The sequence below is a fragment of the Schistocerca americana genome, chromosome 2 (assembly GCF_021461395.2).
Source record: "Schistocerca americana isolate TAMUIC-IGC-003095 chromosome 2, iqSchAmer2.1, whole genome shotgun sequence".
Lineage (NCBI taxonomy): Eukaryota > Metazoa > Arthropoda > Insecta > Orthoptera > Acrididae > Schistocerca > Schistocerca americana.
This window is the reverse complement of record NC_060120.1, coordinates 91,196,215-91,216,160: the sequence shown is the minus strand read 5'-3', so window position 1 is coordinate 91,216,160 and position 19,946 is coordinate 91,196,215. Positions and strand designations below refer to the sequence as shown.

Below are 19,946 nucleotides of genomic sequence, written 5' to 3'. Positions count from 1 at the left end.
AAATGGTAGGTTGAACACACGGACCGTGCGCAGACCTAACCCTGCATGGGTAACGACAACTTTACAAATTTCACCATCAGAATTAACGAACTCGGCAGTACCCTTAGTTAAGTCCATTACACGTAAACAAGGCTCGTCACTAACAAGTTTTACGTAGACAGCATTCGCCAGGAAATCGTATGAAATCCTAAAACTTCCTCGTCTTTAAGACGCAATCTGTCGAAGAAGAAATCGACTAATTCGTGGACCTGTGGTCGGCTAAAACCGAACGGGAATTGGAAACGCAACGTGTAACGGCGTAACTGATCATCCATGGCAAAGGCCATGATGTACTTACAAGGCCCAACCAGCTGCAGGCGCCGCCAAACACGCGCGGAGCGAGCACTCCGGCACGTCTGCACACGGCCGCTGCTGCGGCGGAACTGAACCCCTAGACCAACAGGCCGCACAAGTAAGCAAGCCTGCACCCCTCCACCTACTGAGATCTTGCCGCACTTGCTAGTTGCAGCATCCTAGCTGGACCATATTCTCAAAGAGGTTTCTTAATCTGACACCTACAACATGCGCTGTGCTGAACACCAGTGTATGTGAATGCTGAAAGAGCTGCTTGAGTTGTGTGACAGTATTTCGACCGTGTGAAGTGCAAATGTTATCGTGACACGAACAATCCGCCCACTACGTAGCGTTCTGTGTCAGCACGCAGTTTTCGACAGTACTCTGTGTCCATAGCTGTTTTCATAACTAGGCTGCTTCCAGCACGAAGCATCCGCCATACGAAAGTGGCTGTTTCGCGATTTTTATTACCTGATCCTTCGACATCACTTCATGTACGAATACTGGCAAGAATTCCCGCTACATTCGAAGGTGCTCCTTCCACTTCCAGCCTACTTGGTTGCTTCATTAGCCACGCAAACACTTCCTGAGGACCATACGTGTAATAACATCGCAGCTTATCGGCTTAATTACATGATACCACTGAATTTAAGAGCGCTCCAGGCATCCGGTTCCATGGTGTAATGGTTAGCACTCTGGACTTTGAATCCAGCGATCCGAGTTCGAGTCTCGGTGGAACCTGACACTGTGTTTTGCGATCGTTTCTAGAAATGTGTACGAGCCGGTGGTTGGAATTGTATATGCAGAAATTTAACTAGGATCATGAAATGCAAAATGTTAATAGCAGTCCACACGTGAATGGGGAGCGCTCCAAATGCTTATGCTTTTGCTACTAGGATTAATAACGGGACGTAAGGGGTTCAACTGCGAGAAGACGACCTCAGCTGTTCCTCCCCGCAGGAAAGACATCTCACCGTTTTGGGTGCTGCATGCGCATGCATTTACCAAACTTGCATGCGATGTACTAGTTCCTGGGGAACGAATAGAATCGTTGTACGTGCCAGTCTTTACGTATAGATATAAGTAAGCGGAGACGGCTTAATCCTGCCACGTAGATTGCTTTCCATAAGACGCACCTGAGAGTCTCATGGGCCGGTGGCCCGACATGCAGTTTGTCCTGCTGCATGGCTTACTTTCAGAGACTCGCAAGTTTATCCTAGTACTGGGTTGTCGCGAAAGTGAAAAGTAGGGCCTGTCCGGGATTTGAACCCGGGACCTCCTGCACCCAAAGCAGGAATCATACCCCTAGACCAACAGGCCGCACAAGTAAGCAAGTCTGCACCCCTCCACCTACTGAGATCTTGCCGCACTTGCTAGTTGCAGCATCCTAGCTGGACCATTTTCTCAAAGAGGTTTCTTAATCTGACACCTACAACATGCGCTGTGCTGAACACCAGTGTATGTGAATGCTGAAAGAGCTGCTTGAGTTGTGTGACAGTATTTCGACCGTGTGAAGTGCAAATGTTATCGTGACACGAACAATCCGCCCACTACGTAGCGTTCTGTGTCAGCACGCAGTTTTCGACAGTACTCTGTGTCCATAGCTGTTTTCATAGCTAGGCTGCTTCCAGCACGAAGCATCCGCCATACGAAAGTGGCTGTTTCGCGATTTTGATTACCTGATCCTTCGACATCACTTCATGTACGAATACTGGCAAGAATTCTCGCTACATTCGAAGGTGCTCCTTCCACTTCCAGCCTACTTGGTTGCTTCATTAGCCACGCAAACACTTCCTGAGGACCATACGTGTAATAACATCGCAGCTTATCGGCTTAATTACATGATACCACTGAATTTAAGAGCGCTACAGGCATCCGGTTCCATGGTGTATTTGATTTCTGTTGCTGCAGTTACAAATATTAAATGCGCGATCTTATTCCTAGACTTCTGCAAGGCCTTTGACCATGTCAGTCATCGATACGTGGAACTTGTTTTGCAGCAGCTGGGGTTTTCGGATCGTGCGGTGCGTATCATTCATCAACTGATGACTGGAATTACGGCGAAAATCATTGTAAATGGACAGTCTACGAAAGTCATTCATGTTCGGAGGGGCGTTCCGCAGGGCAGCCCGCTGTCAATGTTGTTATATGTTCTCTCGTTGGAACCTTTTCTACGACAGATCAATGGACGATTGACTGGAGTGACTGTTTCTGGGGTCACCATATCCGCCAGAGCCTACGCCGATGACGTAGGAGTTGTCATACGACACGGCGGTGAAATAGCCATCCTCAAAGCAGAGATTGATAACTACAATAGAGCATCAGGTGCGAAGATTAACGCACAAAAGAGTAAGTTGTTGAATCTTCGAGGCTTCGAGGACGTACATATCTCTTGGGCCACTCTGGTGGACCATCACAAGACGTTAGGCATAAGCTTCAACAAGTGCCCCATGACGATGACAGCAACCAACTGGAGAGAGACAACCAACAAGATACGAGGAGCGCTGCGTGAACTTCGCTGGCGCTCTACGAATCTCCTGCAGACAATTCGAATCATAAACACCTATGTTTTCTCTAAAGCGTATTACGTTGCACAGATCTTTCCAGTACCTAGAATGCAAGCCACACTCATCATGAGACTGGCTAATAGACAAGTCTGGAAAGGGAATCTTTTTAAAGTGCGACTCGTCACCCTGACCCATTCGAGGGCAGCAGGGGGTTTAGAACTCACTAACATTGCGAGGAAAGCGAGAGCGTTGTACTTAAAAAGAACCTTATTTACGATTAATCTTGCCCACAGTAACGTCACTTCTCAACTATTCCAGGTAGTCCGGCCAGAATGCATGAAACCACCGATCAACGTGGGAAAACTAAACTATAAGTTAAAGCATATACGAGAATTTTACGTAGACATCAGCTACTTAGGTGATGACATTCTCCGCGCGACCAACATAACTTCCAAGAAACTATTAGAACACTGGGACACATCTGACATCCCAAGTAAAATCGAAGTACAGTATCCGGCCATTTTATGGCACAATGTATGGACCAATATTAACCTCCCTATTCACTCCTCTGAGGTGACGTCCACGTGGTACAGAGTCGTCAATGACATAGTGGCCACCAACGAAAAACTCCAAAGGATTGGGCTTAGTGACACGTATTACTGTTGTCAATGTGGACTAGTCGACACTCTCCTCCATCGCTTTACGTGTGCCGGGCATCTGCGAAACTGGGATTGGACTAAGACCAAAGTTGGAATCCTCACCCGCCGTGGTGGACGAAATCACACAACAGAGATGCTATTACGCCCACAGGAAAAATACTACCCTGCAACCAAACACAACAGTGTGATGTGGCTCTTAGGCCATTTCGCAAACTATGTAATAAACGTAAAGGGACCTGACAACATAATAGACTACAAATTGTACATGGAAACGGCCTACTGGAGAATGAAAGCATTACGCCAATACAAAAGCCTCTTTGGGAACATGCTAGATATTGTTTTTGAGAAGACTGGTGTAGGGTAAGCGTCCATGATAAGTTACGAGTACTTCGCTTGGCCAGACAACGTGAAAAACAAAAAAACGAAAAAAAAGAAAAGAAAAAGTGACTAGGATACTTGGCTTTCACATAGGAGGACAAAAATCAAACTAAAAAAAATAAAAAAGGATCAGGCGTCGGACTTCGGTATAAAAAAAAAAAAAAAAAATGGTGTAATGGGTAGCACTCTGGACTTTGAATCCAGCGATCCGAGTTCGAGTCTCGGTGGAACCTGACGCTGTGTTTTGCGATCGTTTCTAGAAATGTGTACGAGCCGTTGGTTGGAATTGTATATGCAGAAATTTAACTAGGATCATGAAATGCAAAATGTTAATAGCAGTCCACACGTAAATGGGGAGCGCTCCAAATGCTTATGCTTTTGCTACTAGGATTAATAACGGGACGTAAGGGGTTCAACTGCGAGAAGACGACCTCAGCTGTTCCTCCCCGCAGGAAAGACATCTCACCGTTTTGGGTGCTGCATGCGCATGCATTTACCAAACTTGCATGCGATGTACTAGTTCCTGGGGAACGAATAGAATCGTTGTACGTGCCAGTCTTTACGTATAGATATAAGTAAGCGGAGACGGCTTAATCCTGCCACGTAGATTGCTTTCCATAAGACGCACCTGAGAGTCTCATGGGCCGGTGGCCCGACATGCAGTTTGTCCTGCTGCATGGCTTACTTTCAGAGACTCGCAAGTTTATCGTAGTGCTGGGTTGTCGCGAAAGTGAAAAGTAGGGCCTGTCCGGGATTTGAACCAGGGACCTCCTGCACCCAAAGCAGGAATCATACCCCTAGACCAACAGGCCGCACAAGTAAGCAAGTCTGCACCCCTCCACCTACTGAGATCTTGCCGCACTTGCTAGTTGCAGCATCCTAGCTGGACCATATTCTCAAAGAGGTTTCTTAATCTGACACCTACAACATGCGCTGTGCTGAACACCAGTGTATGTGAATGCTGAAAGAGCTGCTTGAGTTGTGTGACAGTATTTCGACCGTGTGAAGTGCAAATGTTATCGTGACACGAACAATCCGCCCACTACGTAGCGTTCTGTGTCAGCACGCAGTTTTCGACAGTACTCTGTGTCCATAGCTGTTTTCATAACTAGGCTGCTTCCAGCACGAAGCATCCGCCATACGAAAGTGGCTGTTTCGCGATTTTGATTACCTGATCCTTCGACATCACTTCATGTACGAATACTGGCAAGAATTCCCGCTACATTCGAAGGTGCTCCTTCCACTTCCAGCCTACTTGGTTGCTTCATTACCCACGCAAACACTTCCTGAGGACCATACGTGTAATAACATCGCAGCTTATCGGCTTAATTACATGATACCACTGAATTTAAGAGCGCTCCAGGCATCCGGTTCCATGGTGTAATGGTTAGCACTCTGGACTTTGAATCCAGCGATCCGAGTTCGAGTCTCGGTGGAATCTGACACTGTGTTTTGCGATCGTTTCTAGAAATGTGTACGAGCCGGTGGTTGGAATTGTATATGCAGAAATTTAGCTAGGATCATGAAATGCAAAATGTTAATAGCAGTCCACACGTGAATTGGGGAGCGCTCCAAATGCTTATGCTTTTGCTACTAGGATTAATAACGGGACGTAAGGGGTTCAACTGCGAGAAGACGACCTCAGCTGTTCCTCCCCGCAGGAAAGACATCTCACCGTTTTGGGTGCTGCATGCGCATGCATTTACCAAACTTGCATGCGATGTACTAGTTCCTGGGGAACGAATAGAATCGTTGTACGTGCCAGTCTTTACGTATAGATATAAGTAAGCGGAGACGGCTTAATCCTGCCACGTAGATTGCTTTCCATAAGACGCACCTGAGAGTCTCATGGGCCGGTGGCCCGACATGCAGTTTGTCCTGCTGCATGGCTTACTTTCAGAGACTCGCAAGTTTATCCTAGTACTGGGTTGTCGCGAAAGTGAAAAGTAGGGCCTGTCCGGGATTTGAACCCGGGACCTCCTGCACCCAAAGCAGGAATCATACCCCTAGACCAACAGGCCGCACAAGTAAGCAAGTCTGCACCCCTCCACCTACTGAGATCTTGCCGCACTTGCTAGTTGCAGCATCCTAGCTGGACCATATTCTCAAAGAGGTTTCTTAATCTGACACCTACAACATGCGCTGTGCTGAACACCAGTGTATGTGAATGCTGAAAGAGCTGCTTGAGTTGTGTGACAGTATTTCGACCGTGTGAAGTGCAAATGTTATCGTGACACGAACAATCCGCCCACTACGTAGCGTTCTGTGTCAGCACGCAGTTTTCGACAGTACTCTGTGTCCATAGCTGTTTTCATAGCTAGGCTGCTTCCAGCACGAAGCATCCGCCATACGAAAGTGGCTGTTTCGCGATTTTGATTACCTGATCCTTCGACATCACTTCATGTACGAATACTGGCAAGAATTCTCGCTACATTCGAAGGTGCTCCTTCCACTTCCAGCCTACTTGGTTGCTTCATTAGCCACGCAAACACTTCCTGAGGACCATACGTGTAATAACATCGCAGCTTATCGGCTTAATTACATGATACCACTGAATTTAAGAGCGCTACAGGCATCCGGTTCCATGGTGTATTTGATTTCTGTTGCTGCAGTTACAAATATTAAATGCGCGATCTTATTCCTAGACTTCTGCAAGGCCTTTGACCATGTCAGTCATCGATACGTGGAACTTGTTTTGCAGCAGCTGGGGTTTTCGGATCGTGCGGTGCGTATCATTCATCAACTGATGACTGGAATTACGGCGAAAATCATTGTAAATGGACAGTCTACGAAAGTCATTCATGTTCGGAGGGGCGTTCCGCAGGGCAGCCCGCTGTCAATGTTGTTATATGTTCTCTCGTTGGAACCTTTTCTACGACAGATCAATGGACGATTGACTGGAGTGACTGTTTCTGGGGTCACCATATCCGCCAGAGCCTACGCCGATGACGTAGGAGTTGTCATACGACACGGCGGTGAAATAGCCATCCTCAAAGCAGAGATTGATAACTACAATAGAGCATCAGGTGCGAAGATTAACGCACAAAAGAGTAAGTTGTTGAATCTTCGAGGCTTCGAGGACGTACATATCTCTTGGGCCACTCTGGTGGACCATCACAAGACGTTAGGCATAAGCTTCAACAAGTGCCCCATGACGATGACAGCAACCAACTGGAGAGAGACAACCAACAAGATACGAGGAGCGCTGCGTGAACTTCGCTGGCGCTCTACGAATCTCCTGCAGACAATTCGAATCATAAACACCTATGTTTTCTCTAAAGCGTATTACGTTGCACAGATCTTTCCAGTACCTAGAATGCAAGCCACACTCATCATGAGACTGGCTAATAGACAAGTCTGGAAAGGGAATCTTTTTAAAGTGCGACTCGTCACCCTGACCCATTCGAGGGCAGCAGGGGGTTTAGAACTCACTAACATTGCGAGGAAAGCGAGAGCGTTGTACTTAAAAAGAACCTTATTTACGATTAATCTTGCCCACAGTAACGTCACTTCTCAACTATTCCAGGTAGTCCAGCCAGAATGCATGAAACCACCGATCAACGTGGGAAAACTAAACTATAAGTTAAAGCATATACGAGAATTTTACGTAGACATCAGCTACTTAGGTGATGACATTCTCCGCGCGACCAACATAACTTCCAAGAAACTATTAGAACACTGGGACACATCTGACATCCCAAGTAAAATCGAAGTACAGTATCCGGCCATTTTATGGCACAATGTATGGACCAATATTAACCTCCCTATTCACTCCTCTGAGGTGACGTCCACGTGGTACAGAGTCGTCAATGACATAGTGGCCACCAACGAAAAACTCCAAAGGATTGGGCTTAGTGACACGTATTACTGTTGTCAATGTGGACTAGTCGACACTCTCCTCCATCGCTTTACGTGTGCCGGGCATCTGCGAAACTGGGATTGGACTAAGACCAAAGTTGGAATCCTCACCCGCCGTGGTGGACGAAATCACACAACAGAGATGCTATTACGCCCACAGGAAAAATACTACCCTGCAACCAAACACAACAGTGTGATGTGGCTCTTAGGCCATTTCGCAAACTATGTAATAAACGTAAAGGGACCTGACAACATAATAGACTACAAATTGTACATGGAAACGGCCTACTGGAGAATGAAAGCATTACGCCAATACAAAAGCCTCTTTGGGAACATGCTAGATATTGTTTTTGAGAAGACTGGTGTAGGGTAAGCGTCCATGATAAGTTACGAGTACTTCGCTTGGCCAGACAACGTGAAAAACAAAAAAACGAAAAAAAAGAAAAGAAAAAGTGACTAGGATACTTGGCTTTCACATAGGAGGACAAAAATCAAACTAAAAAAAATAAAAAAGGATCAGGCGTCGGACTTCGGTATAAAAAAAAAAAAAAATGGTGTAATGGGTAGCACTCTGGACTTTGAATCCAGCGATCCGAGTTCGAGTCTCGGTGGAACCTGACGCTGTGTTTTGCGATCGTTTCTAGAAATGTGTACGAGCCGGTGGTTGGAATTGTATATGCAGAAATTTAACTAGGATCATGAAATGCAAAATGTTAATAGCAGTCCACACGTGAATGGGGAGCGCTCCAAATGCTTATGCTTTTGCTACTAGGATTAATAACGGGACGTAAGGGGTTCAACTGCGAGAAGACGACCTCAGCTGTTCCTCCCCGCAGGAAAGACATCTCACCGTTTTGGGTGCTGCATGCGCATGCATTTACCAAACTTGCATGCGATGTACTAGTTCCTGGGGAACGAATAGAATCGTTGTACGTGCCAGTCTTTACGTATAGATATAAGTAAGCGGAGACGGCTTAATCCTGCCACGTAGATTGCTTTCCATAAGACGCACCTGAGAGTCTCATGGGCCGGTGGCCCGACATGCAGTTTGTCCTGCTGCATGGCTTACTTTCAGAGACTCGCAAGTTTATCGTAGTGCTGGGTTGTCGCGAAAGTGAAAAGTAGGGCCTGTCCGGGATGTGAACCCAGGACCTCCTGCACCCAATACAGGAATCATACCCCTAGACCAACAGGCCGCACAAGTAAGCAAGTCTGCACCCCTCCACCTACTGAGATCTTGCCGCACTTGCTAGTTGCAGCATCCTAGCTGGACCATATTCTCAAAGAGGTTTCTTAATCTGACACCTACAACATGCGCTGTGCTGAACACCAGTGTATGTGAATGCTGAAAGAGCAGCTTGAGTTGTGTGACAGTATTTCGACCGTGTGAAGTGCAAATGTTATCGTGACACGAACAATCCGCCCACTACGTAGCGTTCTGTGTCAGCACGCAGTTTTCGACAGTACTCTGTGTCCATAGCTGTTTTCATAGCTAGGCTGCTTCCAGCACGAAGCATCCGCCATACGAAAGTGGCTGTTTCGCGATTTTGATTACCTGATCCTTCGACATCACTTCATGTACGAATACTGGCAAGAATTCCCGCTACATTCGAAGGCGCTCCTTCCACTTCCAGCCTACTTGGTTTCTTCATTAGCCACGCAAACACTTCCTGAGGACCATACGTGTAATAACATCGCATCTTATCGGCTTAATTACATGATACCACTGAATTTAAGAGCGCTACAGGCATCCGATCCAATGGTGTAATGGTTAGCACTCTGGACTTTGAATCCAGCGATCCGAGTTCGAGTCTCGGTGGAACCTGACACTGTGTTTTGCGATCGTTTCTAGAAATGTGTACGAGCCGGTGGTTGGAATTGTATATGCAGAAATTTAAGTAGGATCATGAAATGCAAAGTGTTAATAGCAGTCCACACGTGAGTGGGGAGCGCTCCAAATGCTTATGCTTTTGCTACTAGGATTAATAACGAGACGTAAGGGGTTCAACTGCGAGAAGACGACCTCAGCTGTTCCTCCCCGCAGGAAAGACATCTCACCGTTTTGGGTGCTGCATGCGCATGCATTTACCAAACTTGCATGCGATGTACTAGTTCCTGGGGAACGAATAGAATCGTTGTACGTGCCAGTCTTTACGTATAGATATAAGTAAGCGGAGACGGCTTAATCCTGCCACGTAGATTGCTTTCCATAAGACGCACCTGAGAGTCTCATGGGCCGGTGGCCCGACATGCAGTTTGTCCTGCTGCATGGCTTACTTTCAGAGACTCGCAAGTTTATCGTAGTGCTGGGTTGTCGCGAAAGTGAAAAGTAGGGCCTGTTCGGGATTTGAACCCGAGACCTCCTGCACCCAAAGCAGGAATCATACCCCTAGACCAATAGGCCGCACAAGTAAGCAAGTCTGCACCCCTCCACCTACTGAGATCTTGCCGCACTTGCTAGTTGCAGCATCCTAGCTGGACCATATTCTCAAAGAGGTTTCTTAATCTGACACCTACAACATGCGCTGTGCTGAACACCAGTGTATGTGAATGCTGAAAGAGCAGCTTGAGTTGTGTGACAGTATTTCGACCGTGTGAAGTGCAAATGTTATCGTGACACGAACAATCCGCCCACTACGTAGCGTTCTGTGTCAGCACGCAGTTTTCGACAGTATTCTGTGTCCATAGCTGTTTTCATAGCTAGGCTGCTTCCAGCACGAAGCATCCGCCATACGAAAGTGGCTGTTTCGCGATTTTGATTACCTGATCCTTCGACATCACTTCATGTACGAATACTGGCAAGAATTCCCGCTACATTCGAAGGTGCTCCTTCCACTTCCAGCCTACTTGGTTGCTTCATTAGCCACGCAAACACTTCCTGAGGACCATACGTGTAATAACATCGCATCTTATCGGCTTAATTACATGATACCACTGAATTTAAGAGCGCTACAGTCATCCGGTTCCATGGTGTAATGGTTAGCACTCTGGACTTTGAATCCAGCGATCCGAGTTCGAGTCTCGGTGGAACCTGACGCTGTGTTTTGCGATCGTTTCTAGAAATGTGTACGAGCCGGTGGTTGGAATTGTATATGCAGAAATTTAACTAGGATCATGAAATGCAAAGTGTTAATAGCAGTCCACACGTGAGTGGGGAGCGCTCCAAAAGCTTATGCTTTTGCTACTAGGATTAATAACGAGACGTAAGGGGTTCAACTGCGAGAAGACGACCTCAGCTGTTCCTCCCCGCAGGAAAGACATCTCACCGTTTTGGGTGCTGCATGCGCATGCATTTACCAAACTTGCATGCGATGTACTAGTTCCTGGGGAACGAATAGAATCGTTGTACGTGCCAGTCTTTACGTATAGATATAAGTAAGCGGAGACGGCTTAATCCTGCCACGTAGATTGCTTTCCATAAGACGCACCTGAGAGTCTCATGTGCCGGTGGCCCGACATGCAGTTTGTCCTGCTGCATGGCTTACTTTCAGAGACTCGCAAGTTTATCGTAGTGCTGGGTTGTCGCGAAAGTGAAAAGTAGGGCCTGTCCGGGATTTGAACCCGGGACCTCCTGCACCCAAAGCAGGAATCATACCCCTAGACCAACAGGCCGCACAAGTAAGCAAGTATGCACCCCTCCACCTACTGAGATCTTACCGCACTTGCTAGTTGCAGCATCCTAGCTGGACCATATTCTCAAAGAGGTTTCTTAATCTGACACCTACAACATGCGCTGTGCTGAACACCAGTGTATGTGAATGCTGAAAGAGCTGCTTGAGTTGTGTGACAGTATTTCGACCGTGTGAAGTGCAAATGTTATCGTGACACGAACAATCCGCCCACTACGTAGCGTTCTGTGTCAGCACGCAGTTTTCGACAGTACTCTGTGTCCATAGCTGTTTTCATAGCTAGGCTGCTTCCAGCACGAAGCATCCGCCATACGAAAGTGGCTGTTTCGCGATTTTGATTACCTGATCCTTCGACATCACTTCATGTACGAATACTGGCAAGAATTCCCGCTACATTCGAAGGCGCTCCTTCCACTTCCAGCCTACTTGGTTTCTTCATTAGCCACGCAAACACTTCCTGAGGACCATACGTGTAATAACATCGCATCTTATCGGCTTAATTACATGATACCACTGAATTTAAGAGCGCTACAGGCATCCGATCCAATGGTGTAATGGTTAGCACTCTGGACTTTGAATCCAGCGATCCGAGTTCGAGTCTCGGTGGAACCTGACACTGTGTTTTGCGATCGTTTCTAGAAATGTGTACGAGCCGGTGGTTGGAATTGTATATGCAGAAATTTAAGTAGGATCATGAAATGCAAAGTGTTAATAGCAGTCCACACGTGAGTGGGGAGCGCTCCAAATGCTTATGCTTTTGCTACTAGGATTAATAACGAGACGTAAGGGGTTCAACTGCGAGAAGACGACCTCAGCTGTTCCTCCCCGCAGGAAAGACATCTCACCGTTTTGGGTGCTGCATGCGCATGCATTTACCAAACTTGCATGCGATGTACTAGTTCCTGGGGAACGAATAGAATCGTTGTACGTGCCAGTCTTTACGTATAGATATAAGTAAGCGGAGACGGCTTAATCCTGCCACGTAGATTGCTTTCCATAAGACGCACCTGAGAGTCTCATGGGCCGGTGGCCCGACATGCAGTTTGTCCTGCTGCATGGCTTACTTTCAGAGACTCGCAAGTTTATCGTAGTGCTGGGTTGTCGCGAAAGTGAAAAGTAGGGCCTGTTCGGGATTTGAACCCGAGACCTCCTGCACCCAAAGCAGGAATCATACCCCTAGACCAATAGGCCGCACAAGTAAGCAAGTCTGCACCCCTCCACCTACTGAGATCTTGCCGCACTTGCTAGTTGCTGCATCCTAGCTGGACCATATTCTCAAAGAGGTTTCTTAATCTGACACCTACAACATGCGCTGTGCTGAACACCAGTGTATGTGAATGCTGAAAGAGCAGCTTGAGTTGTGTGACAGTATTTCGACCGTGTGAAGTGCAAATGTTATCGTGACACGAACAATCCGCCCACTACGTAGCGTTCTGTGTCAGCACGCAGTTTTCGACAGTATTCTGTGTCCATAGCTGTTTTCATAGCTAGGCTGCTTCCAGCACGAAGCATCCGCCATACGAAAGTGGCTGTTTCGCGATTTTGATTACCTGATCCTTCGACATCACTTCATGTACGAATACTGGCAAGAATTCCCGCTACATTCGAAGGTGCTCCTTCCACTTCCAGCCTACTTGGTTGCTTCATTAGCCACGCAAACACTTCCTGAGGACCATACGTGTAATAACATCGCATCTTATCGGCTTAATTACATGATACCACTGAATTTAAGAGCGCTACAGTCATCCGGTTCCATGGTGTAATGGTTAGCACTCTGGACTTTGAATCCAGCGATCCGAGTTCGAGTCTCGGTGGAACCTGACGCTGTGTTTTGCGATCGTTTCTAGAAATGTGTACGAGCCGGTGGTTGGAATTGTATATGCAGAAATTTAACTAGGATCATGAAATGCAAAGTGTTAATAGCAGTCCACACGTGAGTGGGGAGCGCTCCAAAAGCTTATGCTTTTGCTACTAGGATTAATAACGAGACGTAAGGGGTTCAACTGCGAGAAGACGACCTCAGCTGTTCCTCCCCGCAGGAAAGACATCTCACCGTTTTGGGTGCTGCATGCGCATGCATTTACCAAACTTGCATGCGATGTACTAGTTCCTGGGGAACGAATAGAATCGTTGTACGTGCCAGTCTTTACGTATAGATATAAGTAAGCGGAGACGGCTTAATCCTGCCACGTAGATTGCTTTCCATAAGACGCACCTGAGAGTCTCATGTGCCGGTGGCCCGACATGCAGTTTGTCCTGCTGCATGGCTTACTTTCAGAGACTCGCAAGTTTATCGTAGTGCTGGGTTGTCGCGAAAGTGAAAAGTAGGGCCTGTCCGGGATTTGAACCCGGGACCTCCTGCACCCAAAGCAGGAATCATACCCCTAGACCAACAGGCCGCACAAGTAAGCAAGTATGCACCCCTCCACCTACTGAGATCTTACCGCACTTGCTAGTTGCAGCATCCTAGCTGGACCATATTCTCAAAGAGGTTTCTTAATCTGACACCTACAACATGCGCTGTGCTGAACACCAGTGTATGTGAATGCTGAAAGAGCTGCTTGAGTTGTGTGACAGTATTTCGACCGTGTGAAGTGCAAATGTTATCGTGACACGAACAATCCGCCCACTACGTAGCGTTCTGTGTCAGCACGCAGTTTTCGACAGTACTCTGTGTCCATAGCTGTTTTCATAGCTAGGCTGCTTCCAGCACGAAGCATCCGCCATACGAAAGTGGCTGTTTCGCGATTTTGATTACCTGATCCTTCGACATCACTTCATGTACGAATACTGTGCAAGAATTCCCGCTACATTCGAAGGCGCTCCTTCCACTTCCAGCCCACTTGGTTGCTTCATTAGCCACGCAAACACTTCCTGAGGACCATACGTGTAATAACATCACATCTTATCGGCTTAATTACATGATACCACTGAATTTGTGAGCGCTACAGGCTTCCGGTTCCATGGTGTAATGGTTAGCACTCTGGACTTTGAATCCAGCTATCCGAGTACGAGTCTCGGGGGAACCTGACGCTGTGTTTTGCGATCGTTTCTAGAAATGTGTACGAGCCGGTGGTTGGAATTGTATATGCAGAAATTTAACTAGGATCATGAAATGCAAAGTGTTAATAGCAGTCCACACGTGAGTGGGGAGCGCTCCAAATGCTTATGCTTTTGCTACTAGGATTAATAACGAGACGTAAGGGGTTCAACTGCGAGAAGACGACCTCAGCTGTTCCTCCCCGCAGGAAAGACATCTCACCGTTTTGGGTGCTGCATGTGCATGCATTTACCAAACTTGCATGCGATGTACTAGTTCCTGGGGAACGAATAGAATCGTTGTACGTGCCAGTCTTTACGTATAGATATAAGTAAGCGGAGACGGCTTAATCCTGCCACGTAGATTGCTTTCCATAAGACGCACCTGAGAGTCTCATGGGCCGGTGGCCCGACATGCAGTTTGTCCTGCTGCATGGCTTACTTTCAGAGACTCGCAAGTTTATCGTAGTGCTGGGTTGTCGCGAAAGTGAAAAGTAGGGGTTGTCCGGGATGTGAACCCGGGACCTCCTGCACCCAAAGCAGGAATCATACCCCTAGACCAACAGGCCGCACAAGTAAGCAAGTCTGCACCCCTCCACCTACTGAGATCTTGCCGCACTTGCTAGTTGCAGCATCCTAGCTGGACCATATTCTCAAAGAGGTTTCTTAATCTGACACCTACAACATGCGCTGTGCTGAACACCAGTGTATGTGAATGCTGAAAGAGCTGCTTGAGTTGTGTGACAGTATTTCGACCGTGTGAAGTGCAAATGTTATCGTGACACGAACAATCCGCCCACTACGTAGCGTTCTGTGTCAGCACGCAGTTTTCGACAGTACTCTGTGTCCATAGCTGTTTTCATAACTAGGCTGCTTCCAGCACGAAGCATCCGCCATACGAAAGTGGCTGTTTCGCGATTTTGATTACCTGATCCTTCGACATCACTTCATGTACGAATACTGGCAAGAATTCCCGCTACATTCGAAGGCGCTCCTTCCACTTCCAGCCTACTTGGTTGCTTCATTAGCCACGCAAACACTTCCTGAGGACCATACGTGTAATAACATCGCAGCTTATCGGCTTAATTACATGATACCACTGAATTTAAGAGCGCTACAGGCATCCGGTTCCATGGTGTAATGGTTAGCACTCTGGACTTTGAATCCAGCCATCCGAGTTCGAGTCTCGGTGGAACCTGACGCTGTGTTTTGCGATCGTTTCTAGAAATGTGTACGAGCCGGTGGTTGGAATTGTATATGCAGAAATTTAACTAGGATCATGAAATGCAAAATGTTAATAGCAGTCCACACGTGAATGGGGAGCGCTCCAAATGCTTATGCTTTTGCTACTAGGATTAATAACGGGACGTAAGGGGTTCAACTGCGAGAAGACGACCTCAGCTGTTCCTCCCCGCAGGAAAGACATCTCACCGTTTTGGGTGCTGCATGCGCATGCATTTACCAAACTTGCATGCGATGTACTAGTTCCTGGGGAACGAATAGAATCGTTGTACGTGCCAGTCTTTACGTATAGATATAAGTAAGCGGAGACGGCTTAATCCTGCCACGTAGATTGCTTTCCATAAGACGCACCTGAGAGTCTCATGGGCCGGTGGCCCGACATGCAGTTTGTCCTGCTGCATGGCTTACTTTCAGAGACTCGCAAGTTTATCGTAGTGCTGGGTTGTCGCGAAAGTGAAAAGTAGGGCCTGTGCGGGATTTGAACCCGGGACCTCCTGCACCCAAAGCAGGAATCATACCCCTAGACCAACAGGCCGCACAAGTAAGCAAGTCTGCACCCTCCACCTACTGAGATCTTGCCGCACTTGCTAGTTGCAGCATCCTAGCTGGACCATATTCTCAAAGTGGTTTCTTAATCTGACACCTACAACATGCGCTGTGCTGAACACCAGTGTATGTGAATGCTGAAAGAGCTGCTTGAGTTGTGTGACAGTATTTCGACCGTGTGAAGTGCAAATGTTATCGTGACACGAACAATCCGTCCACTACGTAGCGTTCTGTGTCAGCACGCAGTTTTCGACAGTACTCTATGTCCATAGCTGTTTTCATAGCTAGGCTGCTTCCAGCACGAAGCATCCGCCATACGAAAGTGGCTGTTTCGCGATTTTGATTACCTGATCCTTCGACATCACTTCATGTACGAATACTGGCAAGAATTCCCGCTACATTCGAAGGTGCTCCTTCCACTTCCAGCCTACTTGGTTGCTTCATTAGCCACGCAAACACTTCCTGAGGACCATACGTGTAATAACATCGCATCTTATCGGCTTAATTACATGATACCACTGAATTTAAGAGCGCTACAGGCATCCGATTCCATGGTGTAATGGTTAGCACTCTGGACTTTGAATCCAGCGATCCGAGTGCGAGTATCGGTGGAACCTGACGCTGTGTTTTGCGATCGTTTCTAGAAATGTGTACGAGCCGGTGGTTGGAATTGTATATGCAGAAATTTAACTAGGATCATGAAATGCAAAATGTTAATAGCAGTCCACACGTGAATGGGGAGCGCTCCAAATGCTTATGCTTTTGCTACTAGGATTAATAACGGGACGTAAGGGGTTCAACTGCGAGAAGACGACCTCAGCTGTTCCTCCCCGCAGGAAAGACATCTCACCGTTTTGGGTGCTGCATGCGCATGCATTTACCAAACTTGCATGCGATGTACTAGTTCCTGGGGAACGAATAGAATCGTTGTACGTGCCAGTCTTTACGTATAGATATAAGTAAGCGGAGACGGCTTAATCCTGCCATGTAGATTGCTTTCCATAAGACGCACCTGAGAGTCTCATGGGCCGGTGGCCCGACATGCAGTTTGTCCTGCTGCATGGCTTACTTTCAGAGACTCGCAAGTTTATCGTAGTGCTGGGTTGTCGCGAAAGTGAAAAGTAGGGCCTGTCCGGGATGTGAACCCGGGACCTCCTGCACCCAAAGCAGGAATCATACCCCTAGACCAACAGGCCGCACAAGTAAGCAAGTCTGCACCCCTCCACCTACTGAGATCTTGCCGCACTTGCTAGTTGCAGCATCCTAGCTGGACCATATTCTCAAAGAGGTTTCTTAATCTGACACCTACAACATGCGCTGTGCTGAACACCAGTGTATGTGAATGCTGAAAGAGCTGCTTGAGTTGTGTGACAGTATTTCGACCGTGTGAAGTGCAAATGTTATCGTGACACGAACAATCCGCCCACTACGTAGCGTTCTGTGTCAGCACGCAGTTTTCGACAGTACTCTGTGTCCATAGCTGTTTTCATAGCTAGGCTGCTTCCAGCACGAAGCATCCGCCATACGAAAGTGGCTGTTTCGCGATTTTGATTACCTGATCCTTCGACATCACTTCATGTACGAATACTGGCAAGAATTCCCGCTACATTCGAAGGCGCTCCTTCCACTTCCAGCCTACTTGGTTGCTTCATTAGCCACGCAAACACTTCCTGAGGACCATACGTGTAATAACATCGCAGCTTATCGGCTTAATTACATGATACCACTGAATTTAAGAGCGCTACAGGCATCCGGTTCCATGGTGTAATGGTTAGCACTCTGGACTTTGAATCCAGCGATCCGAGTTCGAGTCTCGGTGGAACCTGACGCTGTGTTTTGCGATCGTTTCTAGAAATGTGTACGAGCCGGTGGTTGGAATTGTATATGCAGAAATTTAACTAGGATCATGAAATGCAAAATGTTAATAGCAGTCCACACGTGAATGGGGAGCGCTCCAAATGCTTATGCTTTTGCTACTAGGATTAATAACGGGACGTAAGGGGTTCAACTGCGAGAAGACGACCTCAGCTGTTCCTCCCCGCAGGAAAGACATCTCACCGTTTTGGGTGCTGCATGCGCATGCATTTACCAAACTTGCATGCGATGTACTAGTTCCTGGGGAACGAATAGAATCGTTGTACGTGCCAGTCTTTACGTATAGATATAAGTAAGCGGAGACGGCTTAATCCTGCCACGTAGATTGCTTTCCATAAGACGCACCTGAGAGTCTCATGGGCCGGTGGCCCGACATGCAGTTTGTCCTGCTGCATGGCTTACTTTCAGAGACTCGCAAGTTTATCGTAGTGCTGGGTTGTCGCGAAAGTGAAAAGTAGGGCCTGTCCGGGATGTGAACCCGGGACCTCCTGCACCCAAAGCAGGAATCATACCCCTAGACCAACAGGCCGCACAAGTAAGCAAGTCTGCACCCCTCCACCTACTGAGATCTTGCCGCACTTGCTAGTTGCAGCATCCTAGCTGGACCATATTCTCAAAGAGGTTTCTTAATCTGACACCTACAACATGCGCTGTGCTGAACACCAGTGTATGTGAATGCTGAAAGAGCTGCTTGAGTTGTGTGACAGTATTTCGACCGTGTGAAGTGCAAATGTTATCGTGACACGAACAATCCGCCCACTACGTAGCGTTCTGTGTCAGCACGCAGTTTTCGACAGTACTCTGTGTCCATAGCTGTTTTCATAGCTAGGCTGCTTCCAGCACGAAGCATCCGCCATACGAAAGTGGCTGTTTCGCGATTTTGATTACCTGATCCTTCGACATCACTTCATGTACGAATACTGGCAAGAATTCCCGCTACATTCGAAGGCGCTCCTTCCACTTCCAGCCTACTTGGTTTCTTCATTAGCCACGCAAACACTTCCTGAGGACCATACGTGTAATAACATCGCATCTTATCGGCTTAATTACATGATACCACTGAATTTATGAGCGCTACAGGCTTCCGGTTCCGTGGTGTAATGGTTAGCGCTCTGGACTTTGAATCCAGCTATCCGAGTTCGAGTCTCGGGGGAACCTGACGCTGTGTTTTGCGATCGTTTCTAGAAATGTGTACGAGCCGGTGGTTGGAATTGTATATGCAGAAATTTAACTAGGATCATGAAATGCAAAGTGTTAATAGCAGTCCACACGTGAGTGGGGAGCGCTCCAAATGCTTATGCTTTTGCTACTAGGATTAATAACGAGACGTAAGGGGTTCAACTGCGAGAAGACGACCTCAGCTGTTCCTCCCCGCAGGAAAGACATCTCACCGTTTTGGGTGCTGCATGCGCATGCATTTACCAAACTTGCATGCGATGTACTAGTTCCTGGTGAACGAATAGAATCGTTGTACGTGCCAGTCTTTACGTATAGATATAAGTAAGCGGAGACGGCTTAATCCTGCCACGTAGATTGCTTTCCATAAGACGCACCTGAGAGTCTCATGGGCCGGTGGCCCGACATGCAGTTTGTCCTGCTGCATGGCTTACTTTCAGAGACTCGCAAGTTTATCGTAGTGCTGGGTTGTCGCGAAAGTGAAAAGTAGGGCCTGTCCGGGACGTGAACCCGGGACCTCCTGCACCCAAAGCAGGAATCATACCCCTAGACCAACAGGCCGCACAAGTAAGCAAGTCTGCACCCCTCCACGTACTGAGATCTTGCCGCACTTGCTAGTTGCAGCATCCTAGCTGGACCATATTCTCAAAGAGGTTTCTTAATCTGACACCTACAACAAGCGCTGTGCTGAACACCAGTGTATG

General features: G+C 47.5%; 18 non-coding genes across 18 annotated transcripts; 7 read left to right on the top strand and 11 right to left on the bottom strand.

Moving 5' to 3' along the window:
• Positions 1-1,002: 1,002 nt before the first annotated feature.
• On the top strand, positions 1,003-1,074 carry Trnaq-uug. Its single transcript has one exon. It is a non-coding gene; the product is annotated as a tRNA-Gln (tRNA).
• A 507-nt stretch (positions 1,075-1,581) lies between these two features.
• On the bottom strand, positions 1,582-1,653 carry Trnap-ugg. The gene has a single exon. It is a non-coding gene; the product is annotated as a tRNA-Pro (tRNA).
• Positions 1,654-4,617: 2,964 nt separating this feature from the next.
• On the bottom strand, positions 4,618-4,689 carry Trnap-ugg. The gene has a single exon. It is a non-coding gene; the product is annotated as a tRNA-Pro (tRNA).
• Positions 4,690-5,246: 557 nt separating this feature from the next.
• Positions 5,247-5,318, top strand: Trnaq-uug. Its single transcript has one exon. It is a non-coding gene; the product is annotated as a tRNA-Gln (tRNA).
• Positions 5,319-5,826: 508 nt separating this feature from the next.
• On the bottom strand, positions 5,827-5,898 carry Trnap-ugg. Its single transcript has one exon. It is a non-coding gene; the product is annotated as a tRNA-Pro (tRNA).
• Positions 5,899-10,067: 4,169 nt separating this feature from the next.
• On the bottom strand, positions 10,068-10,139 carry Trnap-ugg. The gene has a single exon. It is a non-coding gene; the product is annotated as a tRNA-Pro (tRNA).
• A 557-nt stretch (positions 10,140-10,696) lies between these two features.
• On the top strand, positions 10,697-10,768 carry Trnaq-uug. The gene has a single exon. It is a non-coding gene; the product is annotated as a tRNA-Gln (tRNA).
• A 507-nt stretch (positions 10,769-11,275) lies between these two features.
• Positions 11,276-11,347, bottom strand: Trnap-ugg. The gene has a single exon. It is a non-coding gene; the product is annotated as a tRNA-Pro (tRNA).
• Positions 11,348-12,483: 1,136 nt separating this feature from the next.
• Trnap-ugg lies at positions 12,484-12,555 on the bottom strand. The gene has a single exon. It is a non-coding gene; the product is annotated as a tRNA-Pro (tRNA).
• A 557-nt stretch (positions 12,556-13,112) lies between these two features.
• Positions 13,113-13,184, top strand: Trnaq-uug. Its single transcript has one exon. It is a non-coding gene; the product is annotated as a tRNA-Gln (tRNA).
• A 507-nt stretch (positions 13,185-13,691) lies between these two features.
• Trnap-ugg lies at positions 13,692-13,763 on the bottom strand. Its single transcript has one exon. It is a non-coding gene; the product is annotated as a tRNA-Pro (tRNA).
• A 1,766-nt stretch (positions 13,764-15,529) lies between these two features.
• Trnaq-uug lies at positions 15,530-15,601 on the top strand. Its single transcript has one exon. It is a non-coding gene; the product is annotated as a tRNA-Gln (tRNA).
• Positions 15,602-16,108: 507 nt separating this feature from the next.
• On the bottom strand, positions 16,109-16,180 carry Trnap-ugg. Its single transcript has one exon. It is a non-coding gene; the product is annotated as a tRNA-Pro (tRNA).
• Positions 16,181-17,315: 1,135 nt separating this feature from the next.
• Positions 17,316-17,387, bottom strand: Trnap-ugg. Its single transcript has one exon. It is a non-coding gene; the product is annotated as a tRNA-Pro (tRNA).
• Positions 17,388-17,944: 557 nt separating this feature from the next.
• Positions 17,945-18,016, top strand: Trnaq-uug. The gene has a single exon. It is a non-coding gene; the product is annotated as a tRNA-Gln (tRNA).
• A 507-nt stretch (positions 18,017-18,523) lies between these two features.
• On the bottom strand, positions 18,524-18,595 carry Trnap-ugg. The gene has a single exon. It is a non-coding gene; the product is annotated as a tRNA-Pro (tRNA).
• A 557-nt stretch (positions 18,596-19,152) lies between these two features.
• Positions 19,153-19,224, top strand: Trnaq-uug. Its single transcript has one exon. It is a non-coding gene; the product is annotated as a tRNA-Gln (tRNA).
• Positions 19,225-19,731: 507 nt separating this feature from the next.
• Trnap-ugg lies at positions 19,732-19,803 on the bottom strand. The gene has a single exon. It is a non-coding gene; the product is annotated as a tRNA-Pro (tRNA).
• Between the last annotated feature and the right edge of the window lie 143 nt (positions 19,804-19,946).